At 35.1% G+C, this 19,304-nt stretch overlaps 1 protein-coding gene and 1 long non-coding RNA gene across 8 annotated transcripts in view; one reads left to right on the top strand and one right to left on the bottom strand.

Annotated features, from left to right (window-relative positions):
* The window catches only part of Syt1 (synaptotagmin 1), a 508,829-nt gene that overhangs the window by 42,819 nt on the left and 446,706 nt on the right, over positions 1-19,304 (bottom strand). The gene's annotated exons all lie outside the window — the stretch shown is intronic.
* Positions 1-19,304, top strand: part of LOC144378591 (uncharacterized) — a 122,329-nt gene that overhangs the window by 27,561 nt on the left and 75,464 nt on the right. For 3 of the 5 annotated variants that reach the window (XR_013440432.1, XR_013440433.1, XR_013440429.1), the window contains 2 exons: positions 2,167-2,349; positions 4,459-6,975. This is a non-coding gene — a long non-coding RNA (uncharacterized LOC144378591). Of the gene's footprint in view, positions 1-2,166; positions 2,350-4,458; positions 6,976-19,304 lie in introns of those variants that run through there. The other 2 variants (XR_013440431.1, XR_013440430.1) reach the window with 1 other exon arrangement.

The raw sequence follows: 19,304 nt of genomic DNA on the forward strand, positions 1-19,304 counted from the left end.
TGCTCTGGTTATTCATGGCATGTGCCACTGCTGTTTCCTCATGAACAGTCCCCAACTGTCTCTGCATCATGGGGACCATGCTTTTTTTTTTTAAATATTTTTTTAGTTGTCAGTGGATCTTTTCTTTTTTTATTTTTTATTTTTGTATATGGTACTGAGGATTGAACCCAGGGCTTTACACATGCCAGGCAAGTGCTCTACCTCTAAGCTATAACCCCAGCCTTAGGACAAGGCTTTGAATTCTGTGTGTGTGTGTGTGTGTGTGTGTGTGTGTGTGTGTGTGTGTTTTAATGGTTGGTTTGTGCTCAACAATAGGATGAAATTAACTCTGTCTCTCAAGCATCTATGGAAGTATTAATGTAGACTAAGGTTTAACCAGAACTAATTCAGACCCTTAATATGCTGGAAAGTCATGTGGAATTTCCTTGGGGTATTTTGATTACTGAATATTTTACAAATATGCAGTTTGGATGGAGATGGTGTCTTATTATCTTCATTTTGATTTTCCCTAACGCTGTCTCACACACCAAGGATTTAATGAGCTTTCACAGAGATCTAGACATCAAAACAGCTCTTGGGGAGTCATGAGCTTTATTGAGCTTTCTCTCTTCATCTTTTGTTGCAGGCTCCCCCCAACCCCGGCCCCGCCTCAGGCATTGATGCGATTGATCTTAGGGGGCTCCTGAGATTTGCAGCATTGAGGAAAACACCTATGAGAATCTGTTTCTTAGGCTGCCCATCCAAGAGGGTGTTTCTCAGACTGCCTTGTGTTTAGTTAGATTGAAGGACAGAAATCAGAGCCTTCAGAATTGATCAATCCTAGATAACTACTATGAAAAAGATTTCATCAAACTTGAAACCCAGATTAATTTCCCCCAAAGTTTGAAACCTTGCATTTCTGCTCAGACTGGAAAATGGAGCATGTTTACAGGGCAGCACCTACTGGCCAAGTGGGATATGACAGATCTATAAAGTGGCTGCATTCTGGCATGAAGGGAGTCTGTTCCTGAGTGGTTTGTAGGTCAATGGAACTTAGGAGAAATTGCTATCATTTGAGTAAGTGGTGGAATGTAGATCGACTCAAGCTGGAGCATCAACTCCAGTGTCAGAAGGTTCCTGAAGGACTCCACTGTTGAGAAAGTGTTGCAATAAGCATTTGACTACAAGTGCTGAGGCACCTGTGACCAGTAAGCCCCAGGGAAAGGCTGCCTAGTAAACTACTTCCTCCGGAAGAAGCTTGAGTTTATTATGATTACTTTTAATAGCTTCCTTTCATGTGGTAATCTCTTATTGGTAAATTAAAGAAGTTGAAAAGTAAAATTCCATTTACAGAAATCTACTGGCCAAGAAAAGCACTCAGAAAAGACATTTATCCCAATAGTAGCAAGAGGCAAACCCAGATTTTGTCACAGGCTATTATCATCGAGGGGCACACATTCCTACTTCATGAATGCTAGGAGAAAGCATTGTGGGGCTATTAGGGCACATTCTCATTCCTTGGTTTATGTGAATGTGATTGACTTGCTTGTGGTTAATATCATTATTCAACGCGTTTAGAACTTTTTATTTTTCAAAGCATTTTTTCATATACTATAACAATAATGAAAGGTAGATTAGCCAGGTAGCATTGTATCCATCTTACATATGGGGTCACAGACAGGAGAAATTGAGGTTTCTTCAAGGTCACATTATTTGATAGAGTCAGCACCTGGATGACCTGTTCCTAACTTCAGGAGAATCATCTTTTGGTACCTGTGGGAGATTGTCCCAAGACCTCACAGATAATCTAAAGATGCTCAAATCCCTTATATAAAATGATGTAGTATTTTCATGTAACCTATACACTTCTTTCTGTATACTTCAAGTCATCTCTACACTACTGATAATGCCAAATACAATGTAAATAATTATTACAGAAATAATGAGAAGGAAAAACTTTTGAGTATCCTCAGCACAGATGTAATCTCCCTCTGCCCCCAGCCCAAGTTTTTGACCCACAGTTGGTTGAATCTGGAGATGTGGAACTTGTGGATACAGAAGGCCAACTATATAGGGTCTCTCAAACTTGGTAGGATTGATTATTTGAATCTGTAGATTATTTTGATTTTGTTTAAAGGAGTAAATTATAATAAGATACTTATTCTACTTTTTCTTTGTTTTCTCGAGTTCATGCATGGACCTCATTTAGATCAAAGCATGAAGCAATATTAGAGACCAGAAGTTCTAGGAGGATGGAAAGGAAGCTCCCCTTTTGCAGGTGATAGGAGAAGAGACCTCTGATGTGCTGGGCATTATGCTTGAATCTATTCACACCTCATCTCATCTAACCACCCAATAACCCCATGAAAGGTAGGTGTTCTAGATTTTTGTACTTACTTCTTTCTGTGATATCATATTATGCCTGTAAGTATAAAGGATAAATAGTTATAGAGGAGGGAGAGAATATGGAGGGACATTTGCATTTGATGGAGAGAGCATGACTCATGTATTCTTGGAGGAAAAATAAAGAGCCAAGAGGAGCAGGAGAAAGGGAGAGGGGTAGCTATGTTCTAGTCATCTTGGCTTCAGAGACAAAAGTCAGATAAACTCTACGGGTTTGCTGTAGTCAATCTGGTGTGTCCATCAGTGCTACTCATGAGCTTGATAAAAGGTCTATAAAGCCTGTAATCTCAGTGATACCTGAGGCTGAAGCAAGAGGATTTCAAGTTCAGCGTCAGCATCTTAGTGATTACCTAAGCAACTTAGTGAGAACTTGTCTTAAAATTAAAAAATAAAAAATAAAATGGCTGGGGATGTGGCCTGTGGGTTCAATAAACAGTACACTCCCACCCTCCAAAAAGGCTTTTTTTTTTTTTTTTTTTTTTGGTGGTGCTGGGGATTGAACCCAGGGCCTGGTACAAGCAAGGCAAGCACTCTACCAACAGAGCTATATCCCCAGCCATAAAGGCTTCTTTTAAGTGACATTATTCTTGTGAATATTACTGATTAGCTAAAAAAATTTAGTTCTCAACTAATAAGTGCAAAGTATCCTTTATTCCAGTGGTTCTCAAAATGTGGCACTATATCGCCCACATTGGCTTCCCATGGGGACTTGTTTAGACTTGCACATTTTTTGGGTACAACCCATGCCTCTGGGACTAGGCCCATAAATCTGCATTTTAGTAAGACCACAAGATGTCCTGAAGTTTGAGAGCCTCTTCTTTACTCTGTGATATCTTCCTCACTTATATATGGAAAGCCAACTTTAAAAACAAATCCCTTAGCAGTTATCAAATGTACATGAAAAGACTAGTCTGTCCTCTTTCTTGATTTGTTATGGAATATGAATAAATGTAACAGTGTAGACTGTTCTTGGTACAAACCAACCAATGTAGGTTTTATATTTTTCCTTTTGGCAATATAGTTGGACACTTTAACTTACAAAGAAAATATTATGTCTAAATAATAAGAATATTACATCTGAAATTTTACTTTCTTTTTTATCATAATATTACTTTCTTTGAGAGTATCTGCTGAAGACAAGAATTGAAATTTTAAAAGAAATTCAAAATACCACAATTTCTCTCAATGTCATGTCATCATCTGCATTTAAGAATAACAATATCAAAAACTCTTAAAACTTCAAAAGATCAAAGAAAAAGATAACTATTTTCTCTTCTCTACCCTCCCCTACTCCAATCCTCCAAGACTCAGAAATGGCAAAACTTCAAAGGAGACCAAGTGCAATACTGGACCTTGTATTAATGTCAACGTTGACTAATTAAATAGGCAGAAATACAGAGAAGGCAGTCAAGATTACACGCTTTGCTCAAACCTACAGTACTGGTTATTTGTATGATCATGTTGAGCTGGACAGTGATTTGGAATAGAGGTCTGAAGAGAATTGGCTTCAAGGGCTATGATAAAAATATTGTAAAGGATTTGCTGTTGAACAGACAAATTGTTTTTTGGTCCCCAATATCAATTCTCTCCTCTCTCCTACTCAAATTGCACTGTTTGTAAAACATGCCCACTCCATATATGAGAACTTTTCTATTTAAAATAGAAATTTAGATGAGTTCTCCCTGAAACATCCCTATCCAAAAATTATGTTTTGTAAATGTTTTAATACATGTTTATTACTAAAAAAATTATGTGTTAATTTATATAAGATAACATTAATCATATTGAAAATTCATTAAATATATATATTTTTTTGTGGGGCAGTAAGGGGATTAAACTCAGGGGCACTTCACCACTGAGCTGCATCCTCAGCCCTATTTTGTATTTTATTTAGAGACAAGGTCTCTCTGAGTTGCTTAGCACCTCGCTTTTGCGGAGGCTGGCTTTGAACTCGAAATCCTCCTGCCTCAGCTGAGCTGCTGGGATTACAAGCATGCACCACCATGCAAGGCTTAATGTATGTTTTATCCAACAACTCTTTACTGTTTTCCTATTACATATTTTATACCACAACAGGCATAAAGATTCCTTGTCACATTAATATCCAGTCCCTGTCATCAGGAAAATTAATGTCAAGTTGGCTGATAGTACAAAGTCAAGGTAAGTTAAGAATTGAACATCATAATTCAAAAGTTAAACACTATTTGTTTAAGAGCTCAATTAATTATTAAACACAATATAGCATCTGGTAGGAACATGGAACAAAGTTCTTAGTATTCTGTCTACCTAAAAGATGAAATTCACTCAATGATATTTGAACAAGTGTTCCTACTATTTCCGAAGACCTCAGACTATCATAGCAAGGCCCTTCCTACCCCACTTTCTTCTCATTTTGTGTATCAACCCAACCTTGCATACTGACGACCCTTTCTGAAATGTAGTAGTAACAAATTTTATATAATTGGTAGAAATATCAAAAAAAAATTTGTACTTAAAAATTAATTCAATGAGAAGGTTAACTTTTAGCTTTAAGCACTAATTCAGAATCTAATGTTTGTAGCATGAACATAATTTCATTCATAAGCCTGAAATGTTCATCAGAATTTTCTGTGGAAAAATGAAATCTTTAGGGTTTTTAATTATACATAGTAATAAAGAATTTACAGTTGACAGTGGACAACTTAAACTTTTCTTAAACTGGAAGCTCCTTGGATTAGAATATCACATATACTTAGAAAAATATACTGGGACAGGGAATGGTGGTGCATGCCTGTAATCCCAGTGACTAGGAGGCTGAGGCAGGAGGATTACAAGTTGTAGGCCAGGCTTAGCAACTTAGCAAGGCCCTAAAGAATTTAGCAAGAACCTGTGTCAAAATAAAAAATAAAAAGGGCTGTGGATGTAGCTTAGTGGTAAAGTGCCTCTGGGTTCAGTCCCCAATACCCTCCCCCAAATATGTGGAAGATATCTTTTTACATGAATCATGTCTCCCCTACCTCTACCTTTAAGACTTGAGGTATAGGGGTTTTGACCCCCCCAAATGATAAAAAGATGGCATGACTTGTATTATTTAGAGAAGCAATTAGGATTTTCCCAGTACCATGCCACCATTATCATGCTGCGGTAGGGATCCTGACTCTTAATTTTGACCTGCTTGCCTGGATCATCTGTCCCACAGCAACTAGAGGAGCATTGCACAGTGCAGGCACATCCTGTCATCCTTTCATTTATAAACCTCTGATGGCCAGCTCCCCAGTGTTCTGGGAATGTAAGCAGCTTTCCCACGGGTCCTTCCCACCTCTGGGACTTCATTCCTTCCACTTTCTTAGTGGTGTCTTCGCTCTGGCCACTCAGACATTTCTTCATCTCTGGACATCAGCACTAACTTTTCTTGTCGTTTAAAAAATTCTTTGGGCTGAGGGATGTAGCTTAATGGAAAGCATCTGCCTTGCATTCACAAAGCCCTGGGATTGACCCCCAGTTCCAAAAAAGACAAAAAAAAAAAAAAAAAGATTAAAAAAAACTTTAAAAAAAAGAAAAAATTCTTCCTCCAGGTTTTGAAATGTTGTCCTTTTGAAGAAACCTCTCTGTTCATCAGAGATAAGTCCACACCCTGCATGCACTCACCCTGTTAACTCTGCTTGTCTTCTTCATAGCACCCCCAGCATCCAAAATCATTTTTTCATGCTTATTATCTCCCTTTATGGGAATATAAATTCCCTAAAGGCATACTATCACATAAACCTCCCTATTCTCAGAGTTGATAGTGCTTGGCACTAAATAAATGCTCAATAAATATTTGTTATATACTATCTGAAAAATATCCATCAACTAACCACACAAAGTATCTGAGTCAGGATTTTCTCCACTTAACTTATGATATGTCCCCTTAGTCTGGACATACATCTTGTAGAACTTCCATTCTTTGAATAACAAAGCTCTATTCATTTACCTTCAATCAGAAAAGAATAAGATAATTTCATTTAACACAATTTTATACTGGATTAGCATCACTTGGGGAAACTGCAAAAAAAAAAAAATTGTTGCTTCCTGTGGACTTCAACCAACTTGGATGGAGCTCTGGTATCTGAATAAAAACCACCCAAGGTGATTTGATGTACTAAGAATGTTGAAAAACACTAGACTAACATTTAAATTAGTGTGCAAACATTTAATATTTAAATCAATATTTACTTTCAATATGCTGTAGGATTATCAAATATATTCTAAGTTTGTATTTCAAGTGAAATAGAAAGTCTCAATTTAGGGCAGAAATCACATCAAGCAGTCTTCCTGCTTTGAGGGTGGTGACCTCCAAAGTGGTCAACATACTACATATTTCACTAAGTTTCTAAAATATTACAGCATTCAGTTTGTAAATGGTTATAGATAACTTCATGTCTAAGTATCAGGCAATTAAAATGATTTTTTATGTATAGTAACATTTAAGATACAGAATATTACTGAATATTTTGCAACCACAATATGATAATGAAAATAGTTGGGCTAGGATACTGAGTGACAGAGCACTTGGTCTAATGCTGCCCCATGAATTTAAGTGTCTTTAAATTTATTAAAGATTAATTTAGAAAATTGTGAATTTTGGGTAATGCTTTACTAAATGTGCTATCACAATTTACATTTAATGTTATTTTTGATAAATATATCAGTTTAAATTAATCTTTCTCTTTGGTATGATCTCTGAATTCTTATTCCCTGTTCATTATACTCTTTGAGTAAGGTATATACTACACATAGGATCAAGTAGACTCACATCAAAGTCTGTAGTAAGTGCTGAGTTGTTTATTTCATTCATCTATAAATAAGAGAAATGTTTGAATTACAAACATGGTTGGTTCATGTCTCTTCCATAAAGTCTTCTTTCTTCCTTTTTTTCTTTCTTCTTTTCTCCCTCTCATTTATTTCACAAATATGTTTAATGCCTGATATGTTTCAGATCCTTTACAATTACTTTGGCATTAAAATATATAAATATAATAAAACAATATGGTGTTTAAAAGGTTTCAAATTCTGGGATTCTCAGGAGAGTCATCTGCTTAACTTAATTCCATTCATAATGGTAATTAGGGAAATAATTTTAGGTGGACAAGGTAATCCATCTAATGGCCACATAGCCTTGAGAGCAAAACAACTTTCTTGTTCGGATATGTTACCAGTAAGATTAAATTTATAGACCAGATGTTTTAGCACTTGAAAGATTAATAAGAATGAACACATCTTCTAGTTTTTTGAAATGTTGTGATGGAAACCTGTTGTGGTGGATCATAGTTAGGCATTACATTTTATTGATGTGAGTTGAAATAAGTTTTCTTTAATGTAAAAAAAGGCAAGAGGATCAATTCCTATCCCAACAGTCAAGCATCTACAAATGTATGAATTCTGAGGTGCCAACCTTTAAGATGAGAATAAAGGTTGGGCGATGTGTCATCAACTTCTCTTGGGTATTGATCTCTATGAGTTTAAATGGGTTCATATTTGGATACTGAATCATCTTGCAGTCTCTGTTTTGTGTATTGTCATAGCAATCTGTCTTTATCAGTGTTTATCAATTGCCCACACAGGTTAAGCCTGTCACACTGTTTGAAATTCTGCCTGTATTTTTTTTCCTAGCTGCCTCGTCACTGTTGTCAGTTTTTCCTTCCCAGTAAAAGCAGTATGTCCATTTTTATGTCCATTCCACTCAAGTATATCCCACACCATGCTCATTATCTGCTGGTCTATTGCAATTCAAGGTAATATCTAGCTACACACCTTTAGCACTTACCAGGTGCTTATCACCAAGTTCTCTGGGCTACACGAACAGTGTATGCATTTGTCTGATTTTAAATAATACATACGGCCAGATGTTAAACCACTAGAGCAAATTACAGTCAAATACATGGTAATATATTACCTCTTCAATGCAGTCTTTGCCATAGCCTCCAGGTTTGTCAGAAACAAGGAACAACACATTGACACAGTGGCATTTCTGGCCCTTCCTCTCCAGAAATGGAAGAGTATGGAGGATATAAGGGGTGAGCAAGGGAACATGTCAATGGAGTTGCTCAGAATCCATTTCTTTCCCATAGAGCAGAAGAAATGAGAAAGAGGGATGGGGTGGGAGAAGGTAGAGTGAGGCAGACAGAGAGTCTAAAGAAATGCTTTTAGAATTGCCCATACACAGGTTAGAATAGTTAAATTGCTTTCTGTATTAACTGGGCCCCAATAATTGTAATTGACTGAATTATTAATTTCTTTTTGACTATAAGTATACCAGACATAAATATTTCTTTTAAAAAATGTTTGTATTAGCCTAAATTGATTTATCTATTTTGATTTTTTTTATGTACCCCTTTTCTTTCTCTTTTATTCTTCATATCAATTGTATACCACACACAGGGTTAAATGGGGAGTAAAAAAGTATCTTCCATCTTTCTGGTCTCATTTACTATAAAGATCAGTGTATATAAGTGTATCAGTGTATCAACAATCTGTAGTATTGGATATATTCTTATATAATCTTTATTCAGTGGAAAATCTTATGCAAATTATGATGTATCATTACTTATTTCTTACTACATGTAGTTTTTAATATGGCAAAATGTTCATGTGGTTTTTGTAGATGTTGCTAGGAAAAGAAAAATATTTTTTTAGAAAATGGTTTGTAATTATTACTTTATTTTCAATTTGTTGTCCAAAGTATACTTCCAAGAAACATGCCTATTTAGAATATATCAATCATATATTTTAAAAAGACTGAAATGTGGCAGTCACTGAGATACTCTCACAAAAGAATATCCAAAGTGTTCTTTGAAGACACAATGATTAATAGCAGGTGCCTATTGGTATCCACCCATTCTCAAAGAACATTAATTTTTGTGGGGATATGTGCTATTTGTGTGGTATGAATGTGGCACATTTTTTGGTAAGAGTTTAAAATATACATGGAGAACTCTCAGTAATGGAATAATATTTGCTATGTAGCTTGAAAAACTGCTGTCGTGATAGCCTCATTTTTAGTTATGACATCTAGCATTCATCCCATTGTCTCCTAAACCTTGCATGCAGGTTTGCATTCCTTGGTATTTTAAAATTCCTTGGTTTCTAATCACAACAAATCAGCCACTGTGAATAAAAATAAATCCATTTATTTCTTTCTATGGCGTTCCCAAGAGGTATAATCATGTGTAATTCTTACTGTCTAACTGTTGGAGGATCGACTAAAGAGTCTATTTCAATGAATACAAAAGATGATGTCTCTCTCTTTCTTTTTTTCCCCTTTGCTCTTGGCAAAATCTTTTCCAAATTCAGAGAATAATGAAAATGGGCCACTTTAGCTCTTGGCCATCTCCCTGATACATCCTTTAGAGTTAATGACCTATGGATGATGTGTCATTCTTTATTAAATTAAGTTTTTCCATTTCTAGGGAGCTTTTCAAAAATTTTAAGTATTATGATTCTGATATCTCAAATGTGTACATTTTGGAACTGGGAAGGAAGATTTGAAGCTTCTTTAACTATTGGCTTTGAAAACCACTGTTGTCTTCCCGCCCCCCACAGGTCTTTAAGCTGGTGTTTCTCCTTTCCATAGAATTACCAGGAGTTATTAATATGCAGATACCTAAAGCCCTATCTCAGAGCTGCTGGGTCAGAATCATTCTGGTGGGCCTGGGCACCTGCATTTTAAACAAATATCCCAGGAACATATAATGCACTGTATTGATTAAAAACAACAGCTTTATCTACTGGGCTTAGCGACTATAACTGATCTTGAAAGCAGGAATGTATTACTTTGCTCTTGATGACATAGTTTGTATTGGGTAGCTGGAGTGAAACACATTGAATACTTAGAATTCACCTTAAAGAACTTGGAAATTAAGCTAAATGCTCTTAAATGCCACTACAATTTCATTTAAAAATGCATGCGATTACTCGTGTTTGAACTGAGTTGAATCCCTTCAACCATTAAGATGAGGTGGTAGCATTTTATGGGAAGATAGCAAAAGAAACCTGAACATAAATATGCAGCTAGAGTGTAGTGTAGAATAATGATCTGGGATTCAGGAGAAGTGGATTTGAATTCTAACTCCACTTAAAATTATGGGCACATTATTTAAGCTCTCTAAGTTTGATATTCTCATATGTATTGTGTAGGGTGTTTACCTCATAGGATTAAAAGAGAGAGCTCCTAGATCCTTATGCTGACCTAGATTTTCTTATGCATGGGGCCCCAAGGAGGCTGAAAGTGGCATGTTCTCGGGCTGGCTGAATCTACTTGTGTGTATCAGCTGATTTTCGTTTCTAGAAATTGTAACAGCTCCTGTGGGACCCATAGAGAAGCAATTTAGTGCTTTCCCCCAGTTGGATCAAATTGCATAAAATTCATTTTCCCTTTTTCTATCATTTGCCTATTTCTTATGCAGGTGGGTAGTGAATTCAGCCAGGGTGCCTTGGCTTGGTTGCCAGTGATAAGGTTACTGTGGGGATTAGATGGACTATTTTATATATTCTCTATAAAATACTTAGCACAGCACTTGATTCATACGAAGTACTTCTCCAATGGGAGTATCTTAAATTTCTTTCTTAACAGAATGTTCTCAGTTTCATTGGCTGTATTATTTATTTTGGGGCTTATTAAATGGATACAATACTGTGGAAAGTATAGAAGCTCATGCTAAAATTTTTACAATGGGATATGGGTTCAGTGTCTTTATACAAATAGTTGTGTGTTGCCAAAAGAAACAATTAGTAAGATATCCTATAGTCCATTGAGAATGTCCCTTGAGTCTGAATTGATAGTCTACATTTTAATTTCTCATAAGGATTTGTAAATATGAATGAGAACAACTTGATTACATAGAATTCTGTTGTAAGGAGAGAAAGAAAACACCTATGGAGAATAACAGACAAACTAGCTGACTTATTGAGCATACTTTTCTAAACATGATGGGGTGACAAAAAAAAGTGTAGATATGCACTTTTTTTTTTTTTTTTTTGTAACAGGAATTGAACCCAGGGGCACTTTAACCACTGAGTTACATCTTTTTTAATGTTTTATTTAGAGTCAGGGTCTTGCTCCGTCGCTTATGGCCTTGCTAAATTGCTGAGGCTGGATTTGAACTAGCAATCCTCCTGCTGACATACTCTTAAAGGTAGTCAAAGATAGATTCCTTTGGAGTTTGTTAAGCAGCAAGGTTTAGGCACATGCTACAGGCTTAAAAAAAGAGGACTGGAATTGTGTAAGATGTGCACAATGTGGATCATGTCCTGTGCAATTTTCATGGCATGTTTAGCCTAGGAATTAGGATTCCTAGGTATTTGCTTCTTTCATAAGTCTTCCTACAAGTAGAACATGGAAGTGCCTTCTTAGAAATTTCTACCACTACAAAATTCATAGATTTTCAAAGATATAATCTTTCTCCTGAATTAGTAGTGGATTTTTTTTTAGCTTGGAAAAAAGCAGGACCACAGGTGTGTATATATGTTGAAGAGAAAAGGGACAGAGGTAAAGTCACTAGTGTTTCAGCTGGTGAACAGAGAACTAGAAAAACATTACAAGGGCACAGCAGATATTTTCTGGCTTAGCATCACCTCTAGCCTCCTGCAGCTATGCACACATATTAAACTATTTGTTTAGTTCAGTAGAAGAAAATGTAAGTGTGCACAGAATGTATAGGCCCTTGTTTTATTATAACAGAATGACATTTATGTGTTTATGACACACTGATAGTCTTTGTGAGACAGTAATATTTTTGGATTAAATATGTTTTCTAAAAACATTCATGCAACAACATTCCCAGCTTACTAAGAAAACAGTTAAAATATGTCCACTTAATTGCATGTATTGTTCAAACCATTTTAATTCCCAGAAATTATTATAATTATTATGTTTTTTTGTCAACAATGAATAGTCTGGATCTATAAGTAATTAGATACCATAGAAATTTTAAGACTATTTACTGGGCATTTAACCTTTTAACTATAGTTTGGGTATTTTTAAAGAATATATCTACATTATAACAACTTCTAAAGTAAGTGAAGAGTTCTTGTTATCCCCAATGGAATGCATAAAAGCGGTAATTTTGTATACCATCTTTACTCAAATGCTTATAGAAAGAAAGAATAAGAAAACAATGAGTATGAATTAGCCAGAAATATTTTTAAAAATCCATACAGTTGATATATTTGAAAAGTTTTTTTTAGGTACAATTTTTATTCCTTAAAGTAAATTTATTTGGGCTGGGGATGTGGCTCAAGCGGTAGCGCGCTCGCCTAGCGTGCATGCGGCCCGGGTTCGATCCTCAGCACCACATACAAACAAAGATGTTGTGTCCGCCGAGAACTAAGAAAAAATAAATAAATATTAAAATTCTCTCTCTCTCTCTCTGTCCCCCTCTCTCTCTCACTCTCTCTTTAAAAAAAAAAGTAAATTTATTTGATAGGCCAGCATTCTATTCTAAATATCATTTGGTATTATTTAAAAAAGTAAAATCATTGATTGAAACATGAAAGGGACCTTGGGAATCAAATATTTTATTTTTTCCAATGAGAGACAAGATGCCCAGACAAGTTTGGTGACTTGCCCATGGTTATGATTCTAAATAAGTTAGAACTGAGATTAGAACAGTTTGGTTCCCTCTCCATTAAATTTAACTAAGGTAGAAAACAAAGAGACCTATCTTGACTTGTGAATTATCACTAGGTTTCCCATCTATTTTCTGGGCCACTGCTGTCTCAAAGAATTACTATAATATATAATATGTGCAAAAATGTTCCTCTTATGACAGAGACCAGTTAGATACAATATGCAAATATCTAAGGTGGGCAGGAGAGGGAAGTGCTGAAATGGAGGTAAATTGAGATAAATTAGGATAAAGACAGGTTAAGATATTAGTCATGGTTGTGGTTTGCAATGATATGTGTGTCTATGATCTCAAGCTCATTTCCTTTATCCCCTATAGGCAGGGGACTGGGCAGACATCTTTATGTCAGGTGTGCTCAGAAAGACTATTAAATACAGGGATAGGTTATTGTTCTAGCAGAATGTCTTTCACATATGTGAGGTTCATGTTGGGGAAAAAGAAAGATGAGCAGATGGCAGGACTGAAGAAACTTTGGCCAGGTAGAGCATTGCTGGAAAAGGGAGGTAGGAGGTGACAGGGAGTTGGAGAAGCTGTGAGAATGCTCCACTCAGAGCCAGGGCTGCATCAGGCTCTAAGTGGAGGATGCTTAGAAATGACTCACTTCAGGAAAGGGCACCAAGCACCTCTACAAAGCATTGTTAGGTTACAGAAATTATAGTCAACATAGATATTTAAAGACCTAAACACTGGGCCAGAGTTATTATTTTTTTTAAATAAAAGCATAATAGGCATGGAGGACAGTTTATGCAATAGACAGCAAGGTAGGGGAACCTCAAAAAACATCTATGGAGAATTTTGTTGACATTTATTGCTCATATAAATTTCTTTAAGAAATAAATTACTTCTTCTCTGAAGGGAGATGTGGTAGCTTTCTTTGTGAATGGTTGAAAGCAATCATAGCAGGGTAGTGGTACATCCCCCCTTTAAGAGACAATCTAAGATCCAGGATGAGCCAAAATTGATTGCAAATTGCAGTTCTGTAGAACCAGCAGTGACAGAGTCAAGGCAATGACATTCACCATCACTGCCATGCTTCACCTTCCATTTTGGGCCAGGATGAATATCCCTGGAAAAGTTTGATTTCCTTTTGACTGTAGGATTTTCTAGCCTATTTATATAATGCTAAACCACTTTATCCTAGTTTGACAAAAGTAATCTTGGTGAGTTATGAATTTTGGTATGTTTTCATTTAAGATACCAGTGGCACATTCTATTCTTGGCTTTTTCTTTGTTTGGTATGCTCTTAGGCAAAAACTTGCATAAAAGAAAGAAAGAAAGAAAAAAAAAAACAGTTGACTGATGTTCTCCCAGTTAGTAACTTCAATTCGATATACCAATTTATCCTAAAGCTTATAATAGCCTGCATATACAAAATGGGTTTAGTTTATAACTTTGCCCAGATACCATTTTGAATTGGAAGACCTAACACTGTCACTAGTAATTTCAGTATCATGACTGTAATTTTACTTAGGTGATATTTGAGGGGGGATGTGCATAAAGATTTGTTATGTTTTTTAAGGATGATCAGACTTGAAAAAATCAATGAATATACATAAACCTTGATTGGGCCTCCACAAATAGAAAACAAATTGTATGTATAAACAATCCTGAAAATTCATTCCTCGTAACTGATTATGTTTTCCTTGTCTTTGTAGAATTTGGGGAAAAAAATTTGTTTTCAACAGCAGCATGTTCTACACTAAAAACCAGTTGTCCCCCCTCTCCCAAATTAGCTCTTTATTATAAATTGCTTGGTGGGAATAACCACTGCCAAACAAGAGTAAACAACAAAACAATAATTCAGAGATTTGGGCATTACATACCTGTATATAAACAGATTAGGAACATAACGTCTATGTCATTCCAGAGGAAGCCAATTAAACCTAACAGAGAATAAGGAGTGATATTTCCCCTTATCTGACAGCACTGCAGAATCAACTTTCACTCTTGTTTGTTGATATAATTCTACTCAAAACTTGAAATGATGGCTCTATAACTTAAAATCACTGTGGCTCTTAGTGTATGGTGCTCTGGATCTCCCAGGATAGAGCATCAGTCAAAAAGTTTGTCAACTGTGCTCATTCATCTCAGTGCCATAGCTTCATGTCTTTAACCCACACAGTCTATAAATGCAAAACTGTTTCAAAATTATTTTGTGTAAAATTTGCATACATTTTACATGTCAGAGTTAAGCTGAATTTTAACCATTCTTATACTTAGTCTGGTTACATATCCCTACAAGTTTCTACTTATATTAATACTAAATTGTTTAATTAGTCTTTTTTTTTTGACATCCAAGAATTAGAGAAGTGTATGTTGTCTCAAGATTCTTTTGGCATTAAAATCTAGTCATATAATATTTGGTTTCTGTTTTGGGTGTAAATATTATATAAACTTTTACACAAGAGCCTTCCTATTAGCAATTGCCAAGAGCATATGTTTAAGAGGAGGTTAGAGCAAATAATAATACTTAAATCTGCTGGATATTTTCAAAGCTGGAACTTTCCTTCAGTTGCTGTTTATTGTATGGTTCAGCAGTTAGTAAAATACAAAAACAAGGGGCATATGGGCATACAAAAAATGCTTAACATTACTTTTCAGAAACATGGAGAATTTGCTCTAACTACTAAAACTCAATTTCCTTTATTTATGAAAAATTCTCCAGATTAAAAGGATTAGTCCACAATCTACCCTCAATATAACATTTTCTAGAAGAGGAGGGAACACTGCACTTGAATAATAAGTAGGGCACAAATATTTCCTTCAGATCCTACCTTCTCCAGAGAACTTCCTGATAATAGGTATGATCAAGGACAGGTGATATGCTTGCAGGCCATTTTTCACATTTTATTGTTTATAGTGTCTTCAGAGATAAATTCATCTTGTTAGTACATCAACATAATAAAGAAGAATTTGCATCTCTTAGGCACAGGTGCTTCACATGATTAAGAACTGAGAAATGCAATGTACAGATTGCTCTCTGTACATATTTTTTATTGTCATGTGTCTGTGAGCAATCTAGGGATTCACGTCTTTCTAAGATGAAAGGATGTGAAAGCTGTTGCAACAACAAATAAACCTAATTAAATTCCAATCATTCCACCATGTGCTTCATTTAATATTTTAAATTCTGCAAGGGACAATGTCAAAATATATGTAAAGTGTAGTTAGAGAAGCAAAAGGAATTTTTTTTGTTTTGTTTTTAGGAAAAACACTTTTTATTAAAAAAACCCCTCATAGATCTTGAATAGCCATCTGTCTGAGTTTATTTTGCTCTTGCATCATATTGAACAGGGTGATCATATCTCTGTTTTCTCTCATCTGTCAACACTATGGAATCAACCTTCATTCTTTGTTGTTATGCTTCTACTAAAAACTTCATGGTTATTAGGGAGGAAAAGGAAATTTGTCTGCTCTATAAGGCATTGGAAGGGCTTCTATTATATACCAGGAATAAATATTTCAACAGCTGTGTTCAGGTAGGTAACCTTCCTTTAGAGCATCTGTAGAAGATATGGCAAACAATTTTAGATTTATTATCTAGGATCCCAAATACCATACCACCTACTTGGGAGAAAATTTTACATTTAGGAACGGTTGAGAAATACCTGCAATTTTGTGACATCCAAGTTTCTTTTAGCAGGGTAGAGTGGGAACTGCAGTATGTTTTTATAGTTCATCAAATATTCAAAATTTCTCCTCAGTACTTGGAGCACATTTCACCTGCCATTATTTGAAAGTGATAAAACTATTGTCCCTCTGATCTCCCATACATGTAGTGAAACTAAAAGGTAAGCATTCAAATGGTATCATTTAAATAAGATGAATCATTTCAGAAGGGCAGTGAGTGTTTTATGCTATCAGATTTTTGTTAAAGCTTTATTTAAGCTTCTGTAACAATTATTGTTATTTGAACTGAAAGATAAGATTTTTTATATTTACATTTCTGAAAAAAATGTACAAACAGCCATTAAGTATATGAAAAAATGCTTAACATCACTTTTCAGAAACATCTTTTGCCCATTTTTAAATCAGGTTGTTTGCTTTCTTGCCACTGAATTATTTGAGTTCCTTGCATATTTTGTTAGTCCCTTATCAGATGTATACTTTGAAAATATCTTTTTCTATTCTATAGGCTGTCTCTTCACTGTTGTTTCTTTCCTGTGCAGAAGCCTCTTGGTTGTAATTAGTCCCATTTGTCCATGTTTGCTTTTGTTGACCGTGCTTTTTGGGGTTATGTCTAAAATGGCACCACTGGATTAAAATCATGGAGCTTTCCCCCTGTGTTTTCTTCTAGTAGTTTCATAGTTTAGGGTCTCACATGTAAGTTTGAGTTGATTTTTTAGATGGTGAGAGATAGGAGTCTCCTTTCATTCTTTTGCATGTGGATATTCAGTTTTCTCAATACCTTTTACTGAAGAGATTGTTCTTTCACCATTTTCTGTTTTGGTCACCTTTGTTGAAAATAATTGTCTCTAAATGTGTTGATTTACTTCTGGGATCTTTATTGTGTTCTATTGGGGTATGTGTGGGTTTTAATGACAGTGTCTTGCTGTTTTGATTACTATAGATTTGTAGTATATTCTGAAGTATTGTAAAGTATTGTAAAGTCTTCAGCTTTGTATTTTTTCTCAAGATTTCTTTGGCTGTTTGGGTCTTTTGTGGTTATATAGGAATTTTAGGATTATTTTTTCCGTCTATGAAGAATGTCCTCTGGATTTTGAGAAAGGTTGTATTGAGTCCATTCATTGCTTTTGGTAATATGGAAATCTAACAATACTTATTTTTCCAATCTGTGAACATAGGATACCTTACCAATTACTTTCTTTCATTAATATTTTTTTCATTAATATTTAATAGCTTTCAGTGCACAGATATTTAACTTCTTGTCTTTTTTTTTTTTTTTTTACTACTTACTTTGAACTACCTTCTGCATATCAGAGAACCCATTGGCTTTCTGAGTCTGGCTTATTTCGTTTGGAAATTCTACTAATTTTTACATGTCAATTTTTTTTAAAATACCAAAACTGCTAAATTTGTTTATCAAATCTAACAATTTTTTTGGTGGAGTCTTCAGAGTTTTGTATATGATTATGTTTTCTGCAAAAGGGACAATCTAACGTCTTCCAATTTAAGTGCCTTTTATTTCTTTCTCTTGCCTAAATGCTCTGGCTAGGACTTCAAGCATTATATTGAACAGAATTGGTAAAAGTGGATATTCTTGTTCTGGATCTTAGAGAAAAAGTTAAAAACTTTCTCCTGTTGACTCTGATGTTAGGTATGGGTATGTTACATATGGCCTTTATTATTTTGAAGTGTATTCTATCTAAACAATTTATTAAGAGTTTGTATGATTCAACAGTGTTGAATTTTGTCAAATGTATTTTCTGCATCTTTTGAAATAGTCATATTTTTTCCTTAATTCTCTTAATGTGATGTATCACATTTATTGATTTGCATATGTGGAACAACTGCCTTTGCATCCTTGGAATAAATCCCATTTGATCATGGTGAATGATCTTTTAAATGTGCTATTGAATTTGATTAACTATTACTTTGCTGAAGATATTTTGCATCTATGTTCCACAGGCATATTGACCTGTAGTTTTCCTTTTGAGTTGTGTTCTTATCTGGTTTTGTCAAGGTAACATTTGCTCATAGCATGAGTTTGGATGTTCTCTTCAAATTTTTGGGAGTAATTTTTTTTGAGAATGATATTAATTCTTCTTTAAGTGTTTGGTAGATTTCAGTGGAGCTATCAGTTCCCAGGCTTTTCTTTGATTGGAAACTTTTTATTACTAATTTAATTTCCTCACTTATTATCAGTTTGTTTAGATTTCTTATATCTTCATAATTCAATCTCAGAAGATTATATGTGTCCAGAAATTCATCCTATTCTAGGTTATTCTTCTAGTTTATCCATTTCTTTCCATATAATTATTTATAATAGTCTCTCATGATCATTTATATTTCCTTGCATCAGTTTTTTTTTGGGGGGGGGTATTGGGTATTGAACCCAGGGGTGCTCAACCACTGAGCCACATCCCCCGCCCTTTTATTATATTTTACTTAGAAACAGGGTCGCTCTGCATTGCTAACTGCGTCACTAAGTTGCTGAGACTGTCTTTGAACTCAGGATCCTTCTGCCTCAGCCTCTAAGCCACTGGGATTATAGGTGTGCACCATGCCTGGAATTTTCCATCAGTTTTAATGTCTTCTTTTTCATTTCTCAGTTTTGAGTCTTTCCTTTTTCTCTTAGTCCAGCTAAAGGTTTGTCAA

Source organism: Ictidomys tridecemlineatus, chromosome 6 (assembly GCF_052094955.1).
Source record: "Ictidomys tridecemlineatus isolate mIctTri1 chromosome 6, mIctTri1.hap1, whole genome shotgun sequence".
Taxonomy (NCBI): domain Eukaryota; kingdom Metazoa; phylum Chordata; class Mammalia; order Rodentia; family Sciuridae; genus Ictidomys; species Ictidomys tridecemlineatus.